The 25,634-nt window shown below is 33.0% G+C and overlaps 1 protein-coding gene and 2 long non-coding RNA genes across 3 annotated transcripts in view; all 3 read left to right on the top strand.

Moving 5' to 3' along the window:
* Positions 1 to 25,634, top strand: part of LOC133189210 (receptor-type tyrosine-protein phosphatase kappa-like) — a 160,952-nt gene that overhangs the window by 119,713 nt on the left and 15,605 nt on the right. The window lies entirely within an intron of this gene.
* On the top strand, positions 436 to 11,929 carry LOC133189141 (uncharacterized). Its single transcript, XR_009721415.1, has 3 exons — positions 436 to 533; positions 3,330 to 3,425; positions 11,837 to 11,929. It is a non-coding gene; the product is annotated as an uncharacterized LOC133189141 (long non-coding RNA).
* LOC133189142 (uncharacterized) lies at positions 13,095 to 24,653 on the top strand. Its single transcript, XR_009721416.1, has 3 exons — positions 13,095 to 13,188; positions 22,444 to 22,516; positions 24,474 to 24,653. It is a non-coding gene; the product is annotated as an uncharacterized LOC133189142 (long non-coding RNA).

Below are 25,634 nucleotides of genomic sequence, written 5' to 3'. Positions count from 1 at the left end.
TGATAATTTATTTCGTATTTTAATTCAGTCAACAAATCATTGTCGCAGCCTAGTTCCCTTCATTATTTTCAGCAGTTCAGTGACAGAGATAAAATGATCATTTGAGGTTTATACCCCCCCCTCCCCACCAAATGAAACTGAAAAATGTTTGGTTTTGGTCCCCTTCAACTGAAATTGATTCCTACTTACCATGCTTACAGGCTAACTATGAAGATGTGACAGGGAGTGTAATAACAATAATTGTTCAGACGGATACATATTAAGCTGATATACGTATCAAATTTTAATGGATAGATAGAAATTAATAAACAATTACAACCATTTATTATAAACTACATAAAGATAATTTTTCAAGCAATTTGAAATTCTTCATTTTTTATGATAATATTTTATTTCGTATATATATGTTTATAGGTTTATTCGTATCAACAAATCTGTGTACGAGTTAATAACGCAGCCTGGTTCCCTGCATTTTCAGTGACAGAGAACCAGAATAAGATTGCAGGGAAACAAGCCTTGTTACAAGGTTTGAGGTTTGTTAATTTTTTATTTTAATTTACACTTTTTAAAAATTATTATTATTATGCAAAAATCTGTGTGCAGATGAATATTTACATTTTAATGTTATACAGTTGTTATAAGTCGTTTTGTGGTTCATTTATTTGCGGTGACTGTCCCACGTGTGTTTACCTGTTTACATTCACCTACTGACCTAGAGTCTTCAAAATATACCTTCTGTAATCATGACTGTTGTAATCTTGTTTTTATGTTAGTCTACCGTATGTAACTTGACTGTTGTATAGATTTATAGCGATCACTGCAAGCTTTTAATATTTAGGTGAAGAGAAATTTCAGACTATCAATCACAGGCACTTGTTTCATATACGGTGCACCCCTACTTATTTTTACCACAAGGTATCTAACTCAATTTCAGGCACCCCCGCTTCAAGCTCGTATTTTGTTCATGTATCATTATCAATCATTAACCTACTTTAAAATGACATCGTTCGCTTCAAGAGACTTTTTTCTTGTCAAATAAATCGTTTCAGACGTCTCTGGTCAATCCTCTTTATTGTAAACCACTCATTTATTCCTCGAAAATTACCTCGATACATTTTAAGACTTTAGATGGGATACAACTTCCAGTTGGGGGTAGAATAAAACCAGAGACTTTCGAGTATTCCATTCCGAGGTCTCTGGTTTTATCCTTCATTTATAACCCCAACCGCAAATTTGTATCGAAAAATTACCTTGATACATTTTAAGACTTTAGATGGGATACAAATTTTTTTTTTTTCATAGGTCACGAGGTTTCAACTTAAAAAATAAAAATTCTCACCGTCAAGATATGTTGGAAATTTTAGCTTGATGTGTTGATAATTTGCCAAATTATTATGTAATAAAGGGGACTTTATATGATCACTCGGCGCTGTCGCTTTAGTTCAGTCTTCACAACAATTCTTTTTCAGCACATGCCCTTCGGGCATGTTGACCTATAATTTTTTCCCAGCCCATTCAAATTTGTACATGTCCTACTCAAAATTCTTACATTTACCAGTATTGTGCAACAAAAAAAACCATTAGGTATAAAGATTTTATATTAATTTTTTCAGCGTCGTAAACCAACCATGGCCTGTGCTTGCCATTTTCTAAAGCGTTTTTGTTCATAAATAACTTTTGAGTTGCATGCTGGTCATTTGTTGGCCGGTTTAGCTGAACTGAATTTCAGAAATGGGATCATGACTGTAGTGCCACTGTATGTGGCATTGATGAACATCTCGAAATTTAGCAAGCAACTTCGAGAAAACAAATAGGTTAAACTAAACACGTCAATGATTAGATTGACAATCATTTGACAGGTCGTATCGAGAATGTAGACAGGCAATCCATCGACAATTACATATAGCAACGTTTAAGCGAATAATGGGGGTAGTACAGAATAAATGGCAAGTAAAGATCGTACAATGAAAGAAGATTCACATATGCCCTATTCGGACATGTAATTTGGCAATTTTTACATGCCCGGCTGCAAATGTTAACAGGTCCTGGCATTGGACTCCCGGGTTATTTGGAAGACTGTTAGTTTAGTTTCATGAGGTCCGACAACATTGATTCTCAATGTCTGCTCCCTCTACCCCATACACTTATCTTGCTAAAATTATATAAATTATATTATTAATTATATAAATTGATATAAATTATATAAACCGGTCTTGTTTATATAATTTTACAATGTCACTGCTTAAGTGCATATAATATTGTAAATGGATTTATATATAGGATGAGGGAAAGATCCTCACTTGATTATGGCAGCATATTTAGCTCGTAGGAGTTTATTATCTACCACACATGATCAATGTCACTTTTGGACGTGAATGACTTTTGACACCCTAACTTCAGTTCAAATCAACGTTAACTTTATGTGACGTCTCTCTGAATCTTTTTTGGCATGTAACTTGGGTAAAAACAATTAAGTACTCTTGATGCATTTGATTTCTCTTAGCCCGTTTAAACATTTCCAAGGTCTATACCAGTTTTTGCAGTGGCGAAACTATGTAGAAGTTGGAAAAGAAACCCATCCCCTTTTTGACGTATTTGGTTTTTGAGGGGTGAAAATTTTCAATGTTACACTCAACTACATGCAATATTTATTATATTATACTGAATGTTTTATACAAATACAAATAATAGTGAACCTTGAGCGCATAAATCTGCGCAGTCACTGTTTTTTGGAATATCACCCGTTGTCAAGCAATGTTGACTGTTGCGACACTGGGCGTAGCTTCATTATTCAGCGGAATAAGTTAAGTGCTTTTTAACAAATGTTTCTTGACGAATCAGATTAATTCATCTAATATACCTGAAAGTACAATATTAATTAATTGTCATCATTTTCCTATATTAGCATTTTTACTGGTAATGGTTTTGAAATGATAGGAACATGCACTGTTCAAAAAGTCTTAAAATGTTGTTTTGGCTTAATTTCTTTGTTAGATTACTGTGTTGAACTAAGGCAGGTCAATTAAAGTAACATGATCCTATAGATTCCATGTACATTTAGTACTGTAAAGTAGATAAATTTATTGTTCTCACAAGTAGTTCTCAAACATTGATTTAAGTTGGTCTCCTGAAGGATGTAATAATGCAATTGGTCTGCTTAAGGTACAGTGTATAATATAGACATGCATATTTTATTTTGAATTTGTATTATGTCAATCATTAGAAATATATGGATCTTAATTAAAAAACATTGTTTTCATTAGAATTTAAGATATGTATAATAGGCATATATTCTTCATGCTTTTCCATAGTTAAGTCCTTTTTTACAGGGTCTCTGCTAGAATCATGTGGACCCCAGTGTAACAAATCTATGGAAAGAGAGAAAATCTCAGCTCAAGGGTCAACATGTCTTTATTCCAAGAAAGGTAAATTGATAATTTTTTCTGCTAAAATACTCTTTTATAAATTATAATATCAATGCAAAAGAAAGAACAAACAACATACCTAACAACATTTTGAAAATGAAAGTGCAGTAACAGTTAATAATTATGATCAATTGAATGAATGTTAATAATCCAATCAAAGTCCTTGTTGTATATAATTTTTGCTAGGGCTGTGTATTGAGCAAAAAAAAAAAAAAAAAAGACATTTTTTAATGCGATATGCAATATATTGAATTCTTTAACAATTCTGTCAAAAAAGTCTTATAAATCATTATGCATGAATTTTATAAAAATAATAATTGTTTTTTACTCATTTTTAATTTTTTGTCTCACCGTCTTTAAAAATTACACTTCAAATTCAAACTTTTCTTGACTGTAAAATCAACATGTTAAGTAAAGTTGTCTATGTATTTTTATGATTTTGTAATAATCATCTAAGATGTGCTACCTCCTTAATGATTATATCATTTTTGATCAGTTTTAATTCAAAACAGTTAAATATAATCTTTGGTGATTGAAATTCCCAACTTTTTCACAGAATTACATAAAAAACTGCCTGCCCAAAATGTATTGGAATTAAGTTATTTTTAGCTCACCTGAGCCAAAGGCTCAAGTGAGCTTTTCTGATCAAAATTTGTCCGTTGTCTGTCGTCGTTGTCGTCTTTGTTGTTGTTGTAAACCTTTCACATTTTCATCTTCTTCTCAAGAACCACAGGGCCAATTTCAACCAAACTTGCCACAAAGCATCCTTGGGTAAAGGGGATTCAAGTTTGTTCAAATGAAGGGCCACACCCTCTTTCAAGGGGAGATAATTAAGAATTAGTGAAAATTTAGTGGTATCTTTTAAAAATCTTCTTCTCAAGAACCACAGGGCTGTAAAAGTTGAAACTTAGGTGAGACCTTCATTACATAGTGTAGATTCAAGTTTGTTCAAATCATGACCCCCAGGGGTAGGATGGGGCCACAAGGGGGATCAAAGTTTTACATAGGAATATATAGAAAAAATCTTGAAATTGCTTTTCTTAAAAACAACAAAGCCACAATTAGTCATAATTTATATGGAATCATCCTCAGGTAGTGTAGATTCAAGTTTGTACAAAATCATGACCCCCGGGCAGGGGGGGGGGGGATGCAATGCGGGATCAAAATTTTACATAGGAATATATAGAAAAAAATCTTTAAAAATCTTTCTCTCAAGAACAACAAAGCCACAATTAGTCATATTGATATGGAATCATTCTCAGGTAGTGTAGATTAAATTTTGGACTCCCAGGGGTAGGGTGGGGCTACAATGGGGGATCAAAATTTTACATAGAAATATGTAGAAAAAAATCTCGAAAAATCTTCTTCTCAAGAACAACAAAGTCACAATTAGTCATATTGATGTGGATTCATCCTCAGGTAGCGAAGATTCAAGTTTGTATCAAATCATGACCCCTCGGGGTAGGGTGGGGCCACAAGGGGCGATCAAAGTTTTACATAGGAATATACAGAAAAAAAACTTGAAAAATCTTCTTCTCAGGAACAGCAAAGCCTTGTTTTAAAGTCATATTGATATGGAAGCATTCTCAGATAGTGTAGATTTAACTTTGTTCAAATCGTGACCCCCAGGGTTAGGGTGGTGCCACAATTGAGGATCAAAGTTTTACATAGGAATACATAGGAAAAAACTTCAAAAATCTTCTTCTCAAGAACAGCAAAGTCATGTTTTGTCATACTGATATGGAAGCATCTTCAGGTAGTGTAGATTCAAGATTTTTCAAATCATGACGCCTGGGGGTAGGGTGGGGCCACAATGGGGGATCACAGTTTTACATAGGAATAAATAGGGGAAAAAAACTTGAAAAATCTTCTTCTCAGGAACAGCAAAGCCATGTTTTGTCATATTGATATGGAAGCTTCCTCGGGTTGTGTAGATTCAAGTTTGTTCAAATCATGACCCCTGGGGGTAGGGTGGGGCCACAATGGGGGATCATAGTTTTACATAGGAATATATAGGGAAAAAAACTTGAAAAATCTTCTTCTCAGGAATAGAAAAGCCATGTTTTGTCATATTGATATGGAAGCATCCTCAGGTAGTGTAGATTCAAGTTTGTTCAAATGATGGGGGGGGGGGTAGGGAGGGTCCACAATGGGGGATCAAATTTTTAACAAGGGAATATATAGGAAAAAAATCTTTAAAAATCTTCTGCTCAAGAACAGTAAAGCCATTTGTTATATTAATATGGAAGCATCCTCAGGTTGTTCAAAATCCAAGCCCCATCCCCTTTAAACTTTTCAATACTGAAGTGATTTGTGCTTTTTCCTAGCCAATGTGCTCAGGTGAGCGATGTGGCCCATGGGCCTCTTGTTTTTGATACGATATATCGTCGCTGCGCTTCCAAAACCTCGCAAGTCAATATTTGATAATTTTCAGGAGAGTCAAAAAACTGTTTTATGCGTTTCCTTTTAGTGACATATCAAAATTGTTTTCAAAATTATCATTAATAACCATTGTTTTGAAGATGCCGATTTGCAATCTAAACTACTGTGCACAGTACGGAGCATAGCGGACTTACGATGATTTGTCTCAATTTTTTGTAATTTTTTGGTACCTACGACCTTTTGTCACTCACCGTTTCTACATAATAATCAAACTAGCTTGCCCTATAATTGATAAATAACGTTTTCAATCATACAAACTAGAGATGAGATTGACCTACGTGTTTTATTTTCTCCTTTTCATCCCCTTCATGGTATGAAAACTTTTTTGATCTATAGTATTCACCGTGTAAAATTTGATTCTGAACATTAATTAATGATAACGTATTAAGTATTTGCAGAAATTTACTTCCAATTCAACAATGTAGAACAAGCAATTAACAAAAAAAAATAGGCTTTAATATTCATGGTTCATGAAAGTGAAACAAGACTTGCAACGTCTTAACACTATAGCTTTACTGCAGAGGAAAATAAAAAACATAATAAACAGTAGAGGTCACAACGTTCAGGTAAGTATGGCATACTCATGTGTGTGGCAAACTGTCATAAAAAGGGTGATAATCACCAGGAATAACCCCTTTCAACTCTTGAAGATGGGCATATTTCACTGCTTTTATTTCAATCCGTTGCTGATATAAATTTTCAACAGCATCATCATCTGCAGGTGAACGAAGCTTAGCCCGTCTTGGAAACTCCATGAATTCATTCCCGTCATGATGCAGCTTGTATCCAATTGTACCATTAGGTAGGTATCTCAACACCCTGAGATCGGTACAACACCCTGAGATCGGTAACGGTAGGTTCGCCAGCTTTGCTTCCAGGTCGAATCGACTGGTAGTAATTTAAGGAAGTGAAATCTTTGAAGAAATCATGTGTCAAATACCTCACGCTATATGGCTGAGATGGTCTACATGCCTTCATGATGTCGACATAATTTTGTGGAACATAGATCGGTTTGTTGCGGAGTTTCCTCTCAATTACACTATGAACACTGTTTACCTCCATCTGCGTGTGTCCTTTTTCCAAAATCTTCTGAACAATTCGAATTTTTTTATCATGTGATACTTTTAACAAGGCGTTAGCTAGCACAACATTCCTATTTAGATAAGTACATCCATCACTGTACATGATGACTTCTTCGATTCTTTCATCAAGATTATCTACATAATCAGTGACACATGAGGCAAATGCATTTGCTGTTAAATCGCCCTCCGCTTCATGCCAAAAGTAGCATGTCACATCTTTCGTACACAAATCAAATACTGTGAAATTGTGACAACCCAATTTAGTCTTGTAATACATGGAGCTTGCTTTCAACAAAGGGGAAAGAAGCAGGGCCTGCAAATCAAACACTATTACTTTCAGATTGTCCTCTACAAGTGCCCTTTCTTTATCTTTTTCTTTTGCTGTGCGTGCTTCCAACTTCATCTCTAAATGTTTCGCGTATATCGCTTCTGATATATTTTTGGTCTCAAAGCCACAACAAATATCACATTGATCTTTCTTAGGACTGAATAAAGAGAGGTTCTGGCTTTCAAATACTTCTGTAAACATTTTCCTTGCCAGGAATGGTTTGTTACATTGTTTAGACTGTTCAACGTATTCATTGTAGAGTTCACAAAAGGAGTTAAAAGTTGGTTCCAAATATTGTTTCGAGGTAGACGATCGGCAATAATGTGAAGGCATCTTTGTTAGTTGTTTCAAAAAGTCATTTGCAAAAGTAACTTTTTCTGGAGCTCGACTTTGTATCTGTCGTACGGTTGGTGGCTTAGGAATTCCCCTATCAGAATTATCTATCCAGGTATAAACAGTCTTTTCGCCAATGCCAAAGGTAAGCAGAAACATGGATTTGCAAACTGGAATCCTTTCATGGTTTCGTTTGAGATGATAAACTAGAGATCTAGAACGCCTGCTTATATCTTCATCTTGCTTTCTCTGTTTACAGCTTTTCACATCCACCAACGTTAAGATGTAAACTTTTTTTCTGATCCCAGTCCATATTGTTCCAGAATTGATTGAAAATGCTTCTTCTTTCTTCCTCGCCTATCGAAGAACAGTTCTGGCATTTTCTTGAGCACTTTCTTTCTTTCATGACCCTTTCTGGTCTCTCCACTGTAAATTTGTAGTGACCGTCAATTTTCGTCATCCCTTTATACCCTTTACCTTGCATTCGTAATGCTTTTTGTTTATTTCTCTCCCAATCTGAGAGGTTTCTTTTTCTATGTTTCTTGGGTTCCTGTGTGGTTTCCATGTCATTGGCATTTTCTGAATGAATTTGTTGTCTATCAACAGTAGTCTGAGTTTCAGCATCTGATTGTTCGCGTTCCAACTCGTTGTTTTCGTCTATGTGCAGTTGTGCAGGAGGTACAGTTTCTGATTGACTCTGTTCCTCAATAATCACTTCTTTTTCAAACGGGAGCTGTTCGTCGTTAATGTGATTGTTAGAAATGTTACTTGGATCCTCTCGGTTTTCAGCAGATATCAAGATTCCCTTACCAATATCGTCGATTTTTGCATTTTTTTCATTGACTGGTTTGTTCGTGAAATTAACAGTTTTGTTTTGTTTTTTTTGATCTGCTTGTTTTTTGACGTTTTTCTTCTCTTTCTTTTACGTTTATTGCTACAATCTGTTTTGCTGTCCGAGCTGCTTAAAAGCATTTCTTTTCTTTTGGGCTTCCAGATTGGATCATCATAACTATCGTACATTTCATCATCAGACTCATTATGTACATCATTTTCAAATTGAATGTTTTCATTTCCATCACATTGATTTTTTTCATTCTCGTCTACTGATTCTGCAACAACAGATCCCTGAATTTGAAAATTTCTGAATTCGTTTGTATGACTTATTTCCTTGTTTTTATTTAAAGATATTTGCAAAAGAAGTTGTCCACGTGACAGAGGCAAATTAACAGCCATTCTTACAGTTAGGATGAAATTTGAATTTAAGTTTTTTTGTAAGCGTTACCACGTCTTTCAATGATTATTGCTCTTGGTGTTGTTTCTGGAAACCAAGAATAATAGATATTTTCTATAAATTGAAAATGCTGGCCTTTTCTCGAGAAATCACCACGTTCTCTACTTTGTAAAAGTGATACAACAGGTTGAATTGAATGTACCCTTTGGTTGACATCTGTGTAATTTCTTCCCCATTTACAAGGTTGTTGCATTTTCAGAATCGTATGCCCCAGTCATAAACCAACCACAATAATCACAAATATATATGTCTGTAAAGTCTGATTCTTTGACTTTTTTAGGAAGATTTGTTGTACAGTTCAAATGAAATCGTTTATTACACATACATCGCACCCATTTTTCTCCATTTACATCAACAAGTATCACATGTTCCTTTGTTATCATCTGCAAATCAAGGCAAACAGAGTTCACTGCAACGCGATGGCACTCAGAACAACTCCACTCTGGCCATTCCTCATCAGAGTCCGACATCTAAGAAACATTATTTAGATTATAAAATGACTAAAGTAAAAATACATGCATGTCGTTTGATTTGTTAGACACTGGCAGAAAAAATATTATTTTGCACCTTCAGATGTAAGATACAACTCCAATTTTTCGTATATTGATCGCATATATACAAAACATTATAATTACATACTGATCTAATTCGAAAATGGATGCCAACTTAATCAAAGGATCTTTCAAATTGTCGTATGTCACGTATCATTCATTCAAGTTAAAATTGCAAAACATCGTATCTCCAGAAAAAAAGTTTGAAAGAAGTATTTATTGATTTAATCAAACATTAAAAATATAAACGTCGATATCAAAATGATATAGACATATTTCCTACACTTTGCGAAGCCAAAAATAGGGGGGAAAATCCTTCATTTGCTGCTCATCAGATGATCTCTACTCTCTTTCACACTATAATATTAAATTCAGAGTGAACATGTACTAAAATAGCACACTCTTTGCATGTTTATTTATTAATTGAACACAATAATAAACGAAATAACAGTTTACCTGTATTTTCAGTGATCTGCAGCTGCATTTTCACATGGTGTTTTTTTTCTCTTTTGACATACGATATTTTGGAATAGGCTCAGACGACCAATTATTTTACGAGGTTTTGTCACATGTATAATTTAAGGACTTCTGATTGGCGTAGAGTTACGATATTTTGAGAGTATACGGAGGCTGGGGTATCAATTCTAAAATAGAAAAAAAAGTATCCCGCGCATTTTTTGACTTACGAGGTTTTGGAAGCGCAGCGACGATATTCATCAATCTAGATATGTATCGATATATTTGATGCAGCCCTAATTATTGCTGGTTCATAAAATAACTAAAAAATAAACAAATGCCAAATGTTGGCATGGTTGGCATTGCAACTGTATCTTACACATTCAAATCAGGCCATTCTTACGAGTTTTGGAACATGTTGGGTTCTTCACTAGTGCCGCTACTACAGAGAAGACAGCTTGTTTTCAAACTGTGTCATTCAAAGTTTCAATACATGAGAAACACAACAAATCTGAATGCTTAGCCATTACACTAAATGATGAATCTACTTTATTGTGTTATTTATTGACATTTGACAATCATGATTTATAAATCATTTTGAAATTTTATATGTATCATATCATATGGTCTGTGTATTATCCCAACCCTATATACCTACATATCACGATGTATAATTTCAGCATTTATTTGTTAGTTTCTATGTTCAAGATTGCTTTTGAGAATTTTTTTACTCATATTGAGATGCCACTGTCCCACCTGCCTGCTAACGTGGAAACAAAACTCCCCTCTGTAACAAAAGAGTGCACCAATGGAGATAATCTCAAAACTTGTGTAGTAGGATCAACTCCTAACATTGCACCACTTTTCAGCATTTATATTCATTGCTTAAGGGTTTATTCTTACTGATGAAATAAGTTGTGGTGATGCATATATTTGCTGTAAGACATTTGTAATAATGAAGCATTTGTGAGATATACCTTTTATAAGTTATTTACAAACAAGGCATTTGAAGAGGACGAGCACAGTGCATTTTTTTTAATCTGAAGTTAAGGTGATTTTAAGAAAGAACATTTCTTGTCCATATTTAGAAAGCAAAATATTTTGACCTAGTTTTAAGTTTTTTAAACCCATTAAACTTAATTGTTAAAAAATTAAGTATGTAAACTAAATTTTGAATAAAGAGTTGGTCCTCTGTGTAAAACTTGCTCTGTGAGCAAGTTGAAATTACAATGCCTTTCATGATTCCTTCACAAAAAATGGGATGATGACCCACAATATTAATAAATGTAGGTTTTAAATAATGTTTTATATTTCATAAATTAAACAGTGAAATTTACAAAAAAAAAAAATTATTCATTTTTAAACTGTTGTTACATTTAGGCATGTGGGTATATGTCATATCCTGTTAAAGTCTTTGTGTATCACATTATATCATGATATACTTCAGACAAATTAGTACACCCGTAGTTTTGAATACAATTCATACATTGATTTCATTTGCCACAATGGTCTCTTTAATATTGCAATAATGCATTTGGTCTTCCTAATGCAGGTACTCTATATACTCTATGTCCAACTTATAGGTGAGTCATAAAAAGATTAGTATTTTGAAACCAGGTTAAAACATCAGAGCATTGATTTGAAATTGTCAATTGATTCTGGCAAAAAGTTGTACCGATTTATAAGCGGGTCAGTAACAAATCCCTCCAAAATAACCTCAAAAAATACAACTGACTTATAGGTGGACCACCTTATAGGCAAGTATATATACGGTATAGTTTTTGTTGAATTTTGCTAACAGCAAAACAATTCATTATATATGAATAATGAATTTTGGAAAAAAAAGATTATTAAGTTTAATGATGCATGTATGTAGTATAGAAATATTGCTCATATGCCTGTACATGGTACAAATATGCATTTTACAGAGTGTACATATGCCAGAATCATATGGACCGCAGACTGGCCCTGGTGATTCCGTAAAGAAAAAAGAGGAAAAATCAGTGCTTGTGCTCATTGGTCATTGGACAAAGGTAAATAGATTTATTTCATGAAACTAAACATGTAAATTACTAGGATATTAAAATATCACAATTAAAATACATGTACTGATTTATATATATATGGATATCAGTTGGTCTCCTTGATGGAGTTAAATGCATTTGTTATCCCTTTTAAGGAGGTTGGATCCTGCCATCAAAAGTAATGAGAATTTTTTATCAAGTATATTTTCTGAATTTATACACATAGCTTAATTAAAAATCAAAACAAAAAATGGGGGTCAATGCGATTCTTTTGGCGCTACAGAGCATTTAGTTTGACCTTTTTGCACTGTAAAAACGTCTTACACATAAATCAATTTTTGAAGTTTTTCCTCCAATATTTTTTATTCAAGTAAATTATGGGAACAAACACAGACTTATGTCATCTTGAATAGACACCTAAAAATTTGTGACAACGAAAAAATTTTCAAATTACTCCGCATGTTCAATTATTTGACCTTTTTGCACTCAAAAAATTTCATTTTTCTGGCATTAAAAATTTAACAAGCAAAAATATCATTTGAAAGTAATGACATTTTACTGAATTTAAGAAGAATGGTTAAAAGTATCTTATATATTCAGAAAAGAAAATAAAAAGTGGGGGTCTGTAATGTTAATTTTTAGATATTACTAAAATAGTGCTAATTTTAAGCTTAAATTAGGGATATTTTTTTCTTGACTTTCAAAATATATTTGCTATATTTATTAAATATGATGATAAAATTCATGACAGTTTATTTGATATATAATTTAGGACCAGTATAAAACAGTTCACTTCACAAAATAACTCTGTGTGCAGACTGCATGGAGAAATAGGAATTCAAACTTAACATACTTTAAATACTTCGAAAGAGAAAAAAATGATCATTTTCTTCTAAAAAACCTCCTGCCACAAAATATAGTTCCTCACTTAATGCTTTTGGTATGGAAGTAAGTCATGGAGTTTTAACTGAATATAGTTTAATTGGCATTGTAGAATCCAAAATTATTGTAACAATTAAAACTTTACGCAGAATTTTTGAAATATAGGGTAAGATATAAATCTGCTCAAAAGCTCAGGAGAACCTCATTAAGTGGATCATTTAAATATTATGCAGTTTATTAGAAGCTCTTTATTATCTGCACTGTTCACTTTTACAGGGTGTATGCCAGAATTTTTTCAAGAACAGTCTGAATCTGACATGGAAAAAATGAAGAAAAACAGCCTTCCTGTTTATAAATCTACATTCTGACAAAGGGTAATTTTGTTTATTTCAATTAGAAGTGCACATTTAATTTCAGTTGCTTTCCTTAATGATATATTATAGCATTTTTATTCCCTTATGAACAATAGGTATACTTGTAAAGCATGTATCACAAAATCTTCTGCAAACAAAGTTTTGGGTGTATAGTGTTTGTTGTTTAACGTCCCTCTTGAGAATTTTCACTCATATGGAGACGCCACCACTTGTTGGTGGAGAGCTGCAAATTTTTGTCCTATACTCAGCACTTACAGCCATTGAGCATTGAGGGATCTTTATCGAGCCAGCACCTACTGTGACATGGGACCTTGGTTAATACCTCTGTCTCATCTGAAGAACGGGTCTCCACGTCCCACTGTGGGATTCAAACTCGCGATGTAAGGATCAGCTTCTTTCTCCGCGACTCTAGAGTAGACGCTCTAACTACTGCATCTGCTCTACTTTGGCAACTTTGGGTGTATATAAGCATAGGAATCATCATGTCCATCTGTCTGTTCATGTGTTTGGCCACTTTTATGATTAGCTTTTTTGTTCCAATTCTGGCTGAGATAAATTGATTTAAGTCATCTAAATACAAACAAATTAAGGGAAATTACTATGGTATTGGAATGAACATTTTGGAATACTGTCTAATTGTTTCATTGTAGTTGGTTTCTTTAATGTTGAAATAATGCATCTGGTCTTCCTAATGCATGGCATACACTGTATGCATGTGTAATGTTAAAGTTGGCTGAATGTAAAACAGTTCTTGCATTATGACAAAGGTAAATAGATTTAGTTCATGTAACTAAACATGTAAATTATCAGAGTGTTAAAATCTCAAGTTTTGAATACTGATTTATATGTGGAGAGTAGTTGGTCTCCTTAATGCAGTAATAATACATTTGATCTCCCTTATGCATACTGTATATTATATAAAGAGCCAGGTACGTTAGTAGTGAAAATCAGCCCTTCTTTGAAAATTTAAAACAATTATAAAGAAATGACTTGAAGATGTACACTTTATAAATATATCAACAATTTTTACCTATCCTTTATAGTTTAGTTGCAATAGCCCTCTAAAAATGGAATGTATTTTATTTCATTTAACCGTTTTGAGCACTATGACGTCATTATCGCCGTCGATTAAGAACATTTAAATAACAACTGTAATGTATCAATGTATGTTATACGTAAAAAATCTTAAATTAAAATGTTTACATTGGATAGTTTATTTACTTCAAGAAAATATTGTACAAAAAAGAATGTTTTAAAGAATAAATGACCTCCATAGTATTGATATACCCGAATATCATAACTGCAGTCAAAATTGCTTGCATAAGGTGCAGTGTGTTTTTCTCCACAAATAAATTTATTTTTTCTGGATTGTTTAAAAAAAAATAGATAGAGAATGCAAATAGATGCTTGAAATGAAGCTTTTATTAACAAACAAGAACAGTAAATGAGGAAAAATAACTTACTAACTTTAGCATTAATTTTGACCTATTTGCACTAAGGTTCAAATTATAATATTATAATACCGAAAATCGCCCTATTTGAGATTAATCAATACAATTTTTAAAAAGTATTAAATTATTCTTGCAAAATAGATCAATGGACAGCAAAATAATAAGAAATTATATCACCAGGATGTAATGATACATGTAACTCAGGCACGAAGTACTGGGGGGGGGGGCTGTCCCCTTTTTTCGAACAGTACCTTTTCTATCGAAAATGTCCATTGAAGGGCTAGTTGCTCCTCTCCCCCACTTTTTGTTGCATAGTTATGTGGTGATGTATGAAAAAAAATCGATGTGGAAGAGATTGAGAAGTTGGACCTCCCTCCCACGAAATAGGATTTTCAAGTTTGATTCCCCCCCCCCCCATCCCGCCCTCATTTAAAAACCTATACTACGTGCCTGCAACTTAAGAAATATTTAGTAAAATTCATTGACTTCAGAATCCTGAAATTCTGAGTTACTCCAAGGTTTTGTTTAAAGTAAAAATATATTCTAGGTCGCTATTGCGCTGAGAAAGGGACGAAGGGGGGGGAGGGTGAAAGTAAGCTACTGGCATAACAAATAACCAAAAAAAAAAATCAAAGCTGACCCTAAGGTTCCTTGTGAACTGTACGTCAAAGTTAACGTCTTTTATTTGTCAAAACGTATAGACTGGATCTAATTTACATATCTTTGAGTCAGAGTCAGGCTCTAGTGGACATGCCTTCATAATTTCCATCAGCATTTTTTTTTAATTTACGATGACCTTGCAAATTGATCTTTGATTTTGGACCACAGACAAAGGTGTCAACTAACAAAGAATAAATTAAAATCAATCTTCCTAACTTACCAACAGTGAACTTACAAAGCCATACAAAACAGCTGATGTAAATTCAAATAATAGTAGTGATAAAATTTAATTTCATTTGTCTAATGGGGAATTCAGACAATACTTTTCTTTCAAAACTTTGTGAAATATGAAATGAATTGCTTTGTCAAATGAGCTAAAAAATATTTCGATAATTCCCAGTAATTTTAACAATCGTGAATTATGTCTCTGACGCCGTTTGTACCATATCAACACATAACTTTATGATTGGACGCTGTTCCGTTTTCTTGAGCATTACTTGTGATTTTTCTGAACATATCCATCATCCCTCCAAGATATCAAAAAATGAAGACGGTCGACTCCTCTCATACACGATATATTTAATTTTTATTAAGCTTTGACTTGGTTTATAATAATATAGGTATATTTTTTCAACCCTACATAAAAAGGTTGTAACATTTTAACCCTGGGCCATATGCACATGACCTTAAAGATGGCGATTTTTTTTTTTTTTTTTTTTTTTTTTTTTTTTTTTTTTTTTTACAAAAAAGTTATAATGTTGGGTTGCCTTAAGTTGTATGCAAAGAACAGCGATAAGGTTACCAGTGTCTCGAAACGCGGGGTACTTACGTAAGCATAAGGTTAAACAAACATGACTTTTAATAATGCATCAACCAGGGTCATGTTGAATTCATTCCTTTAGATCTAGTGGTTTCAGCTTTAGAACCTGACTGTTGATCATTTGGGGACAAACAACAAGAAGAAACTAAGATATGAAAATAATTCTCCTGAGTCTTTTTATTGTAACGCTAAATATTTTTTATATCCAATTAAAAGACAAAACTGTACGTGTACAAAATTTAGCGGAAGGACTTCCTATGGACTAGATGGCGTTACCATAAATTAACACTACAGATTATGGGTCCTTGCATTGTACTCAGTTATGATTTATTTACGGTATTCATGAATTAGCGCACTGTTGTCTACGCCAAAGCCACTAAAATATGAAGCCGGCTTTTTAAAGTACACATACAGTATCTTCCTGGTACGTACGTCAGGGTCGGGGGGAGGTACCTTGAGATCCCTGGCCAAGTAGTTCAACTTCCCAATTTCCGAGATTTTAAGTATGATGTATAAGCTCATAAATAGCCTATAACAAGATTTTTATTATTACATGTAATATTATTTGATTTAGTAATAATCAATGAATTTGCAAATTTCCTGTCACAAAAGGGAGGGTGTAAAATGACTGAGTTAAAAAAAACTATAGATATATAAAATAAATTTTAAGTCATATTTGGGCGTATTTTTTGATAAGTTCAGGTAACCAAAATTAAAAAAAAAATCTTTCTATTTGTTTTATTACTTTAGATAAGATAGGAGTTTCCTGTAAATTACACAATTTAAATCAATCACGTTTCAAAGATATTAAAAATTTAAAGCAATAACCGATTTATTTACCAACTCCACATTAAAATAACAGACAAATTTAAAGTCAATTTAACTATAGAAACGTGAGGTTATATAAGTTCAAAATCGGTGAAAATTTTAATTCGAACGTAAATAACATTTATCATATATATTTACACTAAGTCTTGTATTATTAATTTCAAGCTCAGATACACAATAAATAGCTTTAAAAAATATTTTCAGTATCTTAGAATTTCATAAAATTATATGAAGCTGTCCCATTCAGAAGTTTTCATTTTAGTCGAACAATATTTTATTTATTCTCATCTTAACTTTTCTGAGGAAAACTTAAACAGTTATATATAATTTCCCCATTCTTCTTTCTTGAATTTAACCGCATTGTTTCACTGTTCTCAGGGACATAAATAACACATACTTATGCCTCTACTGTTCTCAATTATCATTTCAATTATTTTTTGAGAAGACATAAAAACATTTTAAATGGTTATGTTTTCTTTTTCGTTTCTATGATGGTATATAGATTTAATTCATTGAAAGATTATCATACTTAAAATACACTAAGTATAAGTATGTACTAATTAAGCTTTTGGAGAAAGGGTGTAAGTGCTATAATATTAAAATAATTAATCTGTGCATTGAAACATGTAAACTTTCCAGCATTTTTACAGATAATAAAAAGTCGTTAATTTGAGATTTTTTTATATCTAAAATGAATCATCTGACTACAGTTTTCTTTTACTGTGAGAAATTCTCAATTATTTTTTATCAAATGCTTGATAAAACAACGTATTGTTTACAGTAAAATATCGAACGAAAGACTGAAAAATTGGAAAAACTTTTGGCGCGTCACTGTATGTTGTCAATGTAAACAATGAGGACGTCTATATTTAGAGTTCGATGTACAACCTAGAGACGTTAGGTTTTTGCCTTAAAATTATCATAAGATACTTTTTTTTTTTAAATAAATTTAACAACCCAATAACATCTCAGTTATATCTTTTAACAAAACACCGTCTGATATTTAGACATTTCATGTGTACATTTGCCTGTGTATTGGTTGCCTGGAATGAAAACGAAAGTAAAAAGGGTGGTCGCGGATACGAATTTTTAACAACTGAGTTATTAAAATAATGCATTTTATCATTTAGTTTTCTACAAAATAAACATGTGTTCAATTGTTATTTATTTTCTACGAATATGATAAAAATACCAAGCTAATATTCCATTCCCCTCACGTCAAGGTCCGTATAGCAGACGACCGATAATATCAGAATTTGTAAAAATTCAATGTGGCCACAGCCCACGGCCAGAACGAAACCTGTCTAAATTAATCCCTTTTATGCTTTAGTATTTCTTGTTAAAATATCTTCGTAGCCGATGCTTGTGGCCACATCGAATTTTCCCAAAACCCGGGTGAAAAGTGAAGAAAATTGCTTGTTTTCCGGATATGGCATAGGTTTGGATATTACATAGCAGCAGAAGAAGCTTGGATCCGCCCAAACGTTTACATATACAAGGACTAAGGATCATAAACTTTATAAATATACATGGTTAATGAGGATACGCAGACTTTATTTTTTAAGCTTTTTGCAGGGTCTTTTGACATTAGCTAACGTACCTAGCTCTTTAATGACTGACATATACGAGGGTTGATCCAAAAGTTCGTGGAATTTCTTCATATTTTATTTATTTATTAGTGAAAGTGGTTGAATACTGATTTACATGTGGATAGTAGTTGGTCTCCTTAATGCAGTAATAATACATTTGGTCTCCCTTATGCATACTGTATATTATATAAATTTAATGACTGACATGTACGAGGGTTGATCCAAAAGTTCGTGGAATTTCTTCTAGTGTTGTACCGATAATCAGAAAACATCGATTGTCGACAAAAAATGCTACCGATTCCGATGATCGATTATAGTTTTTCATAATCGATCATCGGAAACATACTTCTAATACAATACATTCCGGAATTATCCATTTCTGGTTTAAAATTTATTTCTTCTTAATGAAAGAAAATGGCATCTGCATCTGATACTAGCCAACTAGCACGAAGCAGAGGTGATTAAGAACCGAAGATGTATATATAGGGCCTAAAAAAAAATATTTTTGTTTCCTGTAATAACCCGACCGACCCATTCAATTTACCCCAGGTGAATTTTTTTTTCTGCCAAATCTGTGTTTGCTCTTTGGTTTGATCAATCAGCTGATTCTTTTTATTAAGAAAATATTAATTGTATCTTTTATTTGAGATATAAAATATGCAACTTAGTCAACATTTACCTTAAATATAAAGAGTGATCAATTCCCCCCACAACTTTTTGAAGTTCGTTTTCTGCCGCTAGGCAGCCATGTTGGGTGTCCACTGTAAATATTTTTAGGTCTAGAAAGTGTAAAAGAAGCAAAACAACAAAGAAAATAATATATTATGTATTTTATATATTCATGTTAAAGAAATAAATGAAATTATTGTAATAGTCTGCTTTTTGTATGCAAAACTATGAAGAAATCAGATTATAATCGGTGAAATCGCATCAGAAGCAGTAACCGATTCCAACCGATGATCGATTCTGAAAATTAACCGATGTCTCATCACTAATTTCTTCATATTTTTTTTAATTTATTAGTGAAAGCGGTTGAATACTGATTTACATGTGGAGAGTAGTTGGTCTCCTTAATGCAGTAATAATGCATTTGGTCTCCCTTATGCATACTGTATATTATATAAATTTAATGACTGACATGTACTAGGGTTGATGCAAATGCTCATGGAATTTCTTCATATTTTATTTTTTTTTTTTTAGTGAAAGTGGTTGAATACTGATTTACATATGGATAGTGGTTGGTCTCCTCAATACAGTAATAATACATTTGGTCTCCCTTATGCATACTGTATATTATATAGATTTAATGACTGACATGTACGAGGATTGATCCGAAAGTTCATGGAATTTCTTCTTATTTTATTTATTTATTAGTGAAAGTTCTATGGTCGATACAATGACCTTGTCAGCAAATACAATTTATCATTAAGTAAAATGCTGACTGACGTTTTTCTTATTATTATTGTTAGGCCATTATTTACACACTGAATTGTGTATGGATTTTTCCATTGTTTCCCAGTCGTGACAAGGAGCACACAGCGGGTGTGACTGGTCTGCAGGGGATGCTCACTCCTCCATGGCACCTGATCCCACCTCTGATGTTTTGGAGGTCGTGTTTGCTCTGCTCCTATTTCGTATTTTTTGATGGGCTTTTGAGCTTGAATACTGATTGTTATCTCGATATATTTCATTCTACTCAACTGTGTGTTCATGTGATCCTACCTCAGTACTTACAGAATGATACATCCTTTGTTTGAGGGTCATTCTTGATGTCTGACTGAGTAATGGCAACGGGACATAAAACCTTAACTGACCTTACCACATTCTTTTCTAATCTGAAAACCCTCATGCATTTTTAGCATAACATATCGCCAATGCACACATTTTTCCCGAGGAATGAACTGCATCTACTCTGCATAGAACAGTATCTCTCCCACTGGCACAACAGTACTATTACACGTCATTATGTTCTTGAAAGGCAAACTCAGCAATTATTGTTCGGCATGATTTTTTTTTCGTGACACCTGCAGTATCGAGTAACACAAAGGGAATGAATCATGTCCTCGAACAAAGTGTGCGTACAATGAGGTTTAGTTCCGGTTGATTGCGTTTAGTTAAAGAGAATTTATGATCTGCATTTCCATAGATGTCTTTTATATCAACACCAAACATGCATTTAAGGAAGAAAATATATTAAGTAAAATGCAAAAGCCTGTATTAAAAAATCAAAGGACAAGTGCACTTAAGCAATGCTTAATGGGCCCTTTTTCAGTGTCGTATTAATTTAGAATGTATTACCAAATTGTTCTCTTTTGGTAATAGTTAAACACAAGTGGACATTTCTAATTAAAATCACATTAAAACATCACCTAAATCAGCATGGATTTGAAACAAATGAAGTTTTTTAAATGCCTATAGATACCCCAAATCCGGAAAAGTCGTACAGAACCTATTTTGAGTTTCGTTTATTTAAATCAAGGGGAGGAGACATTTTAATCAGACACTTGAACAATCTGATGGTGGATCATTGACAGGCGCGTTTGCCGAATGATACTTCTTGTGCTATTTTACCCGAGAAAAAAATCGAATGAAGTTGTATAGATACCTGTATCCATAGTGATCAAACTAAGAAATTTGCATGCTTGCATTTGAAATAATACAATAAGTATTAACATTAGTTCCTTTAAATTTTAAAATGAAAAAAAGTGTATTTAGGTGGCTTTCAATACCAGTACCATTGTCTTGCATGAATGTTAAACATAGGTCATACAGGTAAATAGCTCTTGCTTGTTATAGGAAAAACATTGAACTTTTCATACATTTTTAATATTTTAAGTACATTGTCAAGCCTAATCATGTACAAATTTCCTACTTTCACACAATTTTCGTAAATGTATAATGCGTTTTTTGTCAATCGCACAAGTTTGTACAATGTTAGGCTGACAATAAACAAAAGCTTTGAAATGAATGACCGTCCTCGATTTACTATAGAAAATCACAAATGTCGGCTGACCCCCTACCACATTGTATGGCTTTGCTCTTTGTATATTTGTGAATTCATGAATGTATAATGCATTTTTTGTCAATCGCACAAGTTTGTACAATGTTAGGCTGACAATAAACAAAAGCTTTGAAATGAATGACCGCCCTCGATTTACTATAGAAAATCACGAATGTCGGCTGACCCCCTACCACATTGTATGGCTTTGCTCTTTGTATATTCATGAATTTCAGCGATAAAATTTGTTGAATCTTATGGTTTAGATATCAATTATTGATCTGAGATGGAAAATTATGCTTAATTTAATTCTTCATTTTTTCACATTTTACCAGGGCCCATAAGTGCACTCATTCTTTAGTGTTTATACAGGTAAAAAGTTTGAAAAAATAAAAATGTGCCAACAAATGGTTTCGAACCAGGACACTAAATATGTTCATGGTGAGAGTCTGCGGTCTATCGTTCTGGGCTATGCTGACTATGAGGACATTTATAATAAATATAAACCAGTATGATAGAAATAGGTTTTCACGTTTTTTGTAGGTTTTTTTTATGAATTTCGACCCTAGGCACCTCTAAAAGAAGCTTGTTTTAAATAATTGCTTACTAGATCAAAATCTATCAAAATTTCATAATTTAATTTAGGGGCAGGCAAAGGGTGATTATATTGCATCTATCGGGTATAATTTTCTTATCAGAAAATTGTAGAGATATGCAAGGTTAATTAATGACAACATTTATTTTTCCTTTTTGCCTAATACTTTTATGATTTTCAATAATAAATTGATTATTGAAAAAAGCCTTTAATATGACTGCTGATTTTATCTCCATCTGTTAATTTTCAACACCTTTTCTCATGATTATAGTAGATAGAGAACAGATTATGATTTCTAACATTTACTTTTACAGATCATTTCCTTGAGATAGGTGGAACCAACAGTCAAATACAGACACTTTTAAGAAAAGTAAAAATCTGGCTCAGGTAAAAAAAAAAAAAAAATCATTTACAGTTTTAACAATTAGTAATTTTACCTTAATTAACTGGAAAAATCTCATTTGACGAAATACAGGTCAAGAATGAAGAGTTTAAAGCCTAGTCGGGATTTTGGTCAATCATTATAGGTAATCTGCAGTCCCTCTCGAGAATTTTACACTCATATGGAGATGCCACCACTTGCCAGTGGAAAGCTGCAGATTCTGTCATATACTCTGCACTCATGGCCATTGAGCAGTGAGGGGTCTTTTTCATCCCAGCACCTACTGTGACACGGGACCTTGGTTTATAAGGTCTCATCCGAAGGACTGGTCTCCATGTCCCACAGTGGGATTCAAACCTGCCACATAAGGATCAACTCCTTACTTCGCGACTCTAGAGCAGACGCTCTTAACCATGGCGCCACGCTTGTGACTAGCTCAGTTTTAAAGAAATCATTCAAGGTATTTTTCATCAAACTTAATATGCTGATTCAATATATATATGTAACAAATATAATTAGTAAGACCTATTCAACTATTTCATAAACTTTTGACCTTTCCTGTGACCTTGACCTCACTTTCCTTCAATTTGCATTTTGCATGGTTTTAAAACCATTTAAAATATTGATATCTAAGGCTATGCATCTATACATAATTTGGTGAGAATTTACCATCTATATCCATTTTTTTAGATTTCATTTTCAATTTTAAAGAAACTTTTCAAGATATTCTCATCAAACTTCATACACTAACACAAAATTTCATGTTGCATTACTATACACTTGGCGGGCATACATGTCCTATGGACATATTTCTAGTGTATTGCTATTTCTGTTGTTTGTTTACTTCTGGTCAGTAAGTGCCCCCTAAGGGCAAGCCCCAGTCCTGTTTTCTTTTCCAGGGTTGCAACAGCCCCCCCTAGAAAAACAAGTTGCACCATCCAATCAAATCGTGTTTTGTGCTGCTTTATGCCAATGAAATTAAGGCTGGACAGCATATGTATTATATTCTGACCAATGGGGTTGCCGTATTTTCAAATAATTAGGATAGACTTACCACTTCAGCATTCCTTTCATCACTGAAGTGATATACATGGTCAAAAATTGACTAACTTTCATTTTTGTGTCAACTGCAGAGCAGAACGACACTTAGAGATCACTTTACCTGGTGTCTGTCTGTCCGTCTGTCACACCTTATATCTCCAAAATTTTGAGAGGCAGGGTTTTGATAATTAGCATTTATGTATGTTTTTGAGCTCATGATACTATACTTTGAAACTGTATGAAATTCAGTTACCACACAAACTTATATTTAAATACTATTAAATTACACTGGGATCAGTATTCCACAATGAATCGTGTTGACTGACAAAGGGACAATTAAAGTAAAGACAGTCTGAAATTCCTTTCCTCCGAGGAATGTTGGAAGCACCTACATGTGTATTAATAAAGTGATAAATAGTTATTCCTCATAATTTCAATTAAATTATTCATTTGAGGACTGGGGAACCATATTTTCTTTGATTGCCAGATTCTATCCCAGTCTTTTACTTTTGGATCCTTTTTTTTCCTTGCAGGCAAATGCATGAACCTCCGTGCTAATATTAAATTAATAGCTGACAACTCTTAGATTTATTAACCTTTTTAATGACGATACCTAGCAGGTGACATATACATTCCTTGAAACACTTTAGTTCCTATTTGATTTTCACTAATATAAAGATTATTGAAAAAAGACTATAAGGTGCTCTATAGTGATCAGTCTATTCATTCATCTGTCTGTCAAATACACATATCCCTTGTTCAGAATACAGGTGACTCTAAATACTTCAAACTTTATATTTTTTAATTAGATACATGTAGCTGCTTTGGAACATCTGAAAGGTCTATTACATTATCACTAGTTTTACTAGTTTTCTTCATGTAAGTTGAATATATTTTAAACTTTTAAATTTTTTTTTCCAGGTAAGAAAGAAATTCAGGAGTTCTTAAATTGCCCTTGGAGTTCTTGGATTGCATCAAACTGCTAAAAGACCTCAACAAAAACAGCGTCTTGAAAATAAAAATGAAAATATTCAGTGAAAAAAAATGATGAAAGAGCCACTAAAAATCTTCAAGCCTTTGAGCTGAAATCTGGAAGTCAATCTGTGGACTTTACTAGAATGTCTTACTAAGTCATCATTTGTGTATAATAAATATACTAAACTGTAAACACTTGTTAAAATGTGTATAATTTTTAGATATAATTTGTAGCTCACAGACTTCAATAGTTTCATGTAATTTAAGTAATAATGAAAATTTCCTGTTGTCTAGCTAGATTAGAAACTATTATTGTCCAATTTTGGATATTGTGAAATAATTCATCTAGTATGCATACATGTGTGTACACTTACGTGTAAATTAATTGTTATAGCAAATTCAATCGATCATTAAGTTGAATTTTGACTAATGTTTTTCATCAAAATTGTTTACACTGAATTGTTTGTGGTTTTTTCCATTTGTCCAATCATGTCAAGGAGCACATGGCAGGAAATGCTTTCTCCTCCATTGCAACTGGTGTTTTTAGAGGTCTGTGTTTGCTCTGCTCTAATTATGCATTGTTTCAATGGACTTTAAAGCTTGATCACTTTTGGTAATCTTCATATTTCATATACTATTAGAGTACTTGAAGAAAACTGTAAAGATTTAACATACAGTATAATGCATGTATATTGCACTTTAAGTACAGTGTATGTGGTTAAGAAATGTTAAATCGTCTCATAGTGCATTGAATTTGTTGAAAATTAGAAAATGTGTTGAAATTCTTTTTGAAATAATGTTAGATTGCAGATTTTTTTAAATCATGCAAGTAAGAAATTGCTAAATATTTTTTTAGCTTTTCTGGACAGTCTAGATGAGTTCTTACTAAATACCTAGCATTGTATCCCAGTTAAAATTTAAGGAGCAAGGTTCATTCCTAAGCTCTACCTGGACAAACTTGCATGGATTAAAGCACATTAACAGATTTACTTCAGATGCTTGACCTGATCTACATTTTCCTCATGTTTTTTTTTTTTTTTTTTTTTTGTTTTTGTTTGTTTGTTGTTTAACATCCCTCTCAAGAATTTTTCATCCATATGGAGATGC

Source organism: Saccostrea echinata, unplaced genomic scaffold (assembly GCF_033153115.1).
Source record: "Saccostrea echinata isolate AGI-Se365-2 ecotype Australia unplaced genomic scaffold, CSIRO_AGI_Sech_v1 ptg000017l, whole genome shotgun sequence".
NCBI classification, from domain to species: Eukaryota; Metazoa; Mollusca; class Bivalvia; order Ostreida; family Ostreidae; genus Saccostrea; species Saccostrea echinata.
The sequence above is the reverse complement of the archived record's forward strand: the minus strand, read 5'-3'. Positions and strand labels throughout refer to the sequence as shown.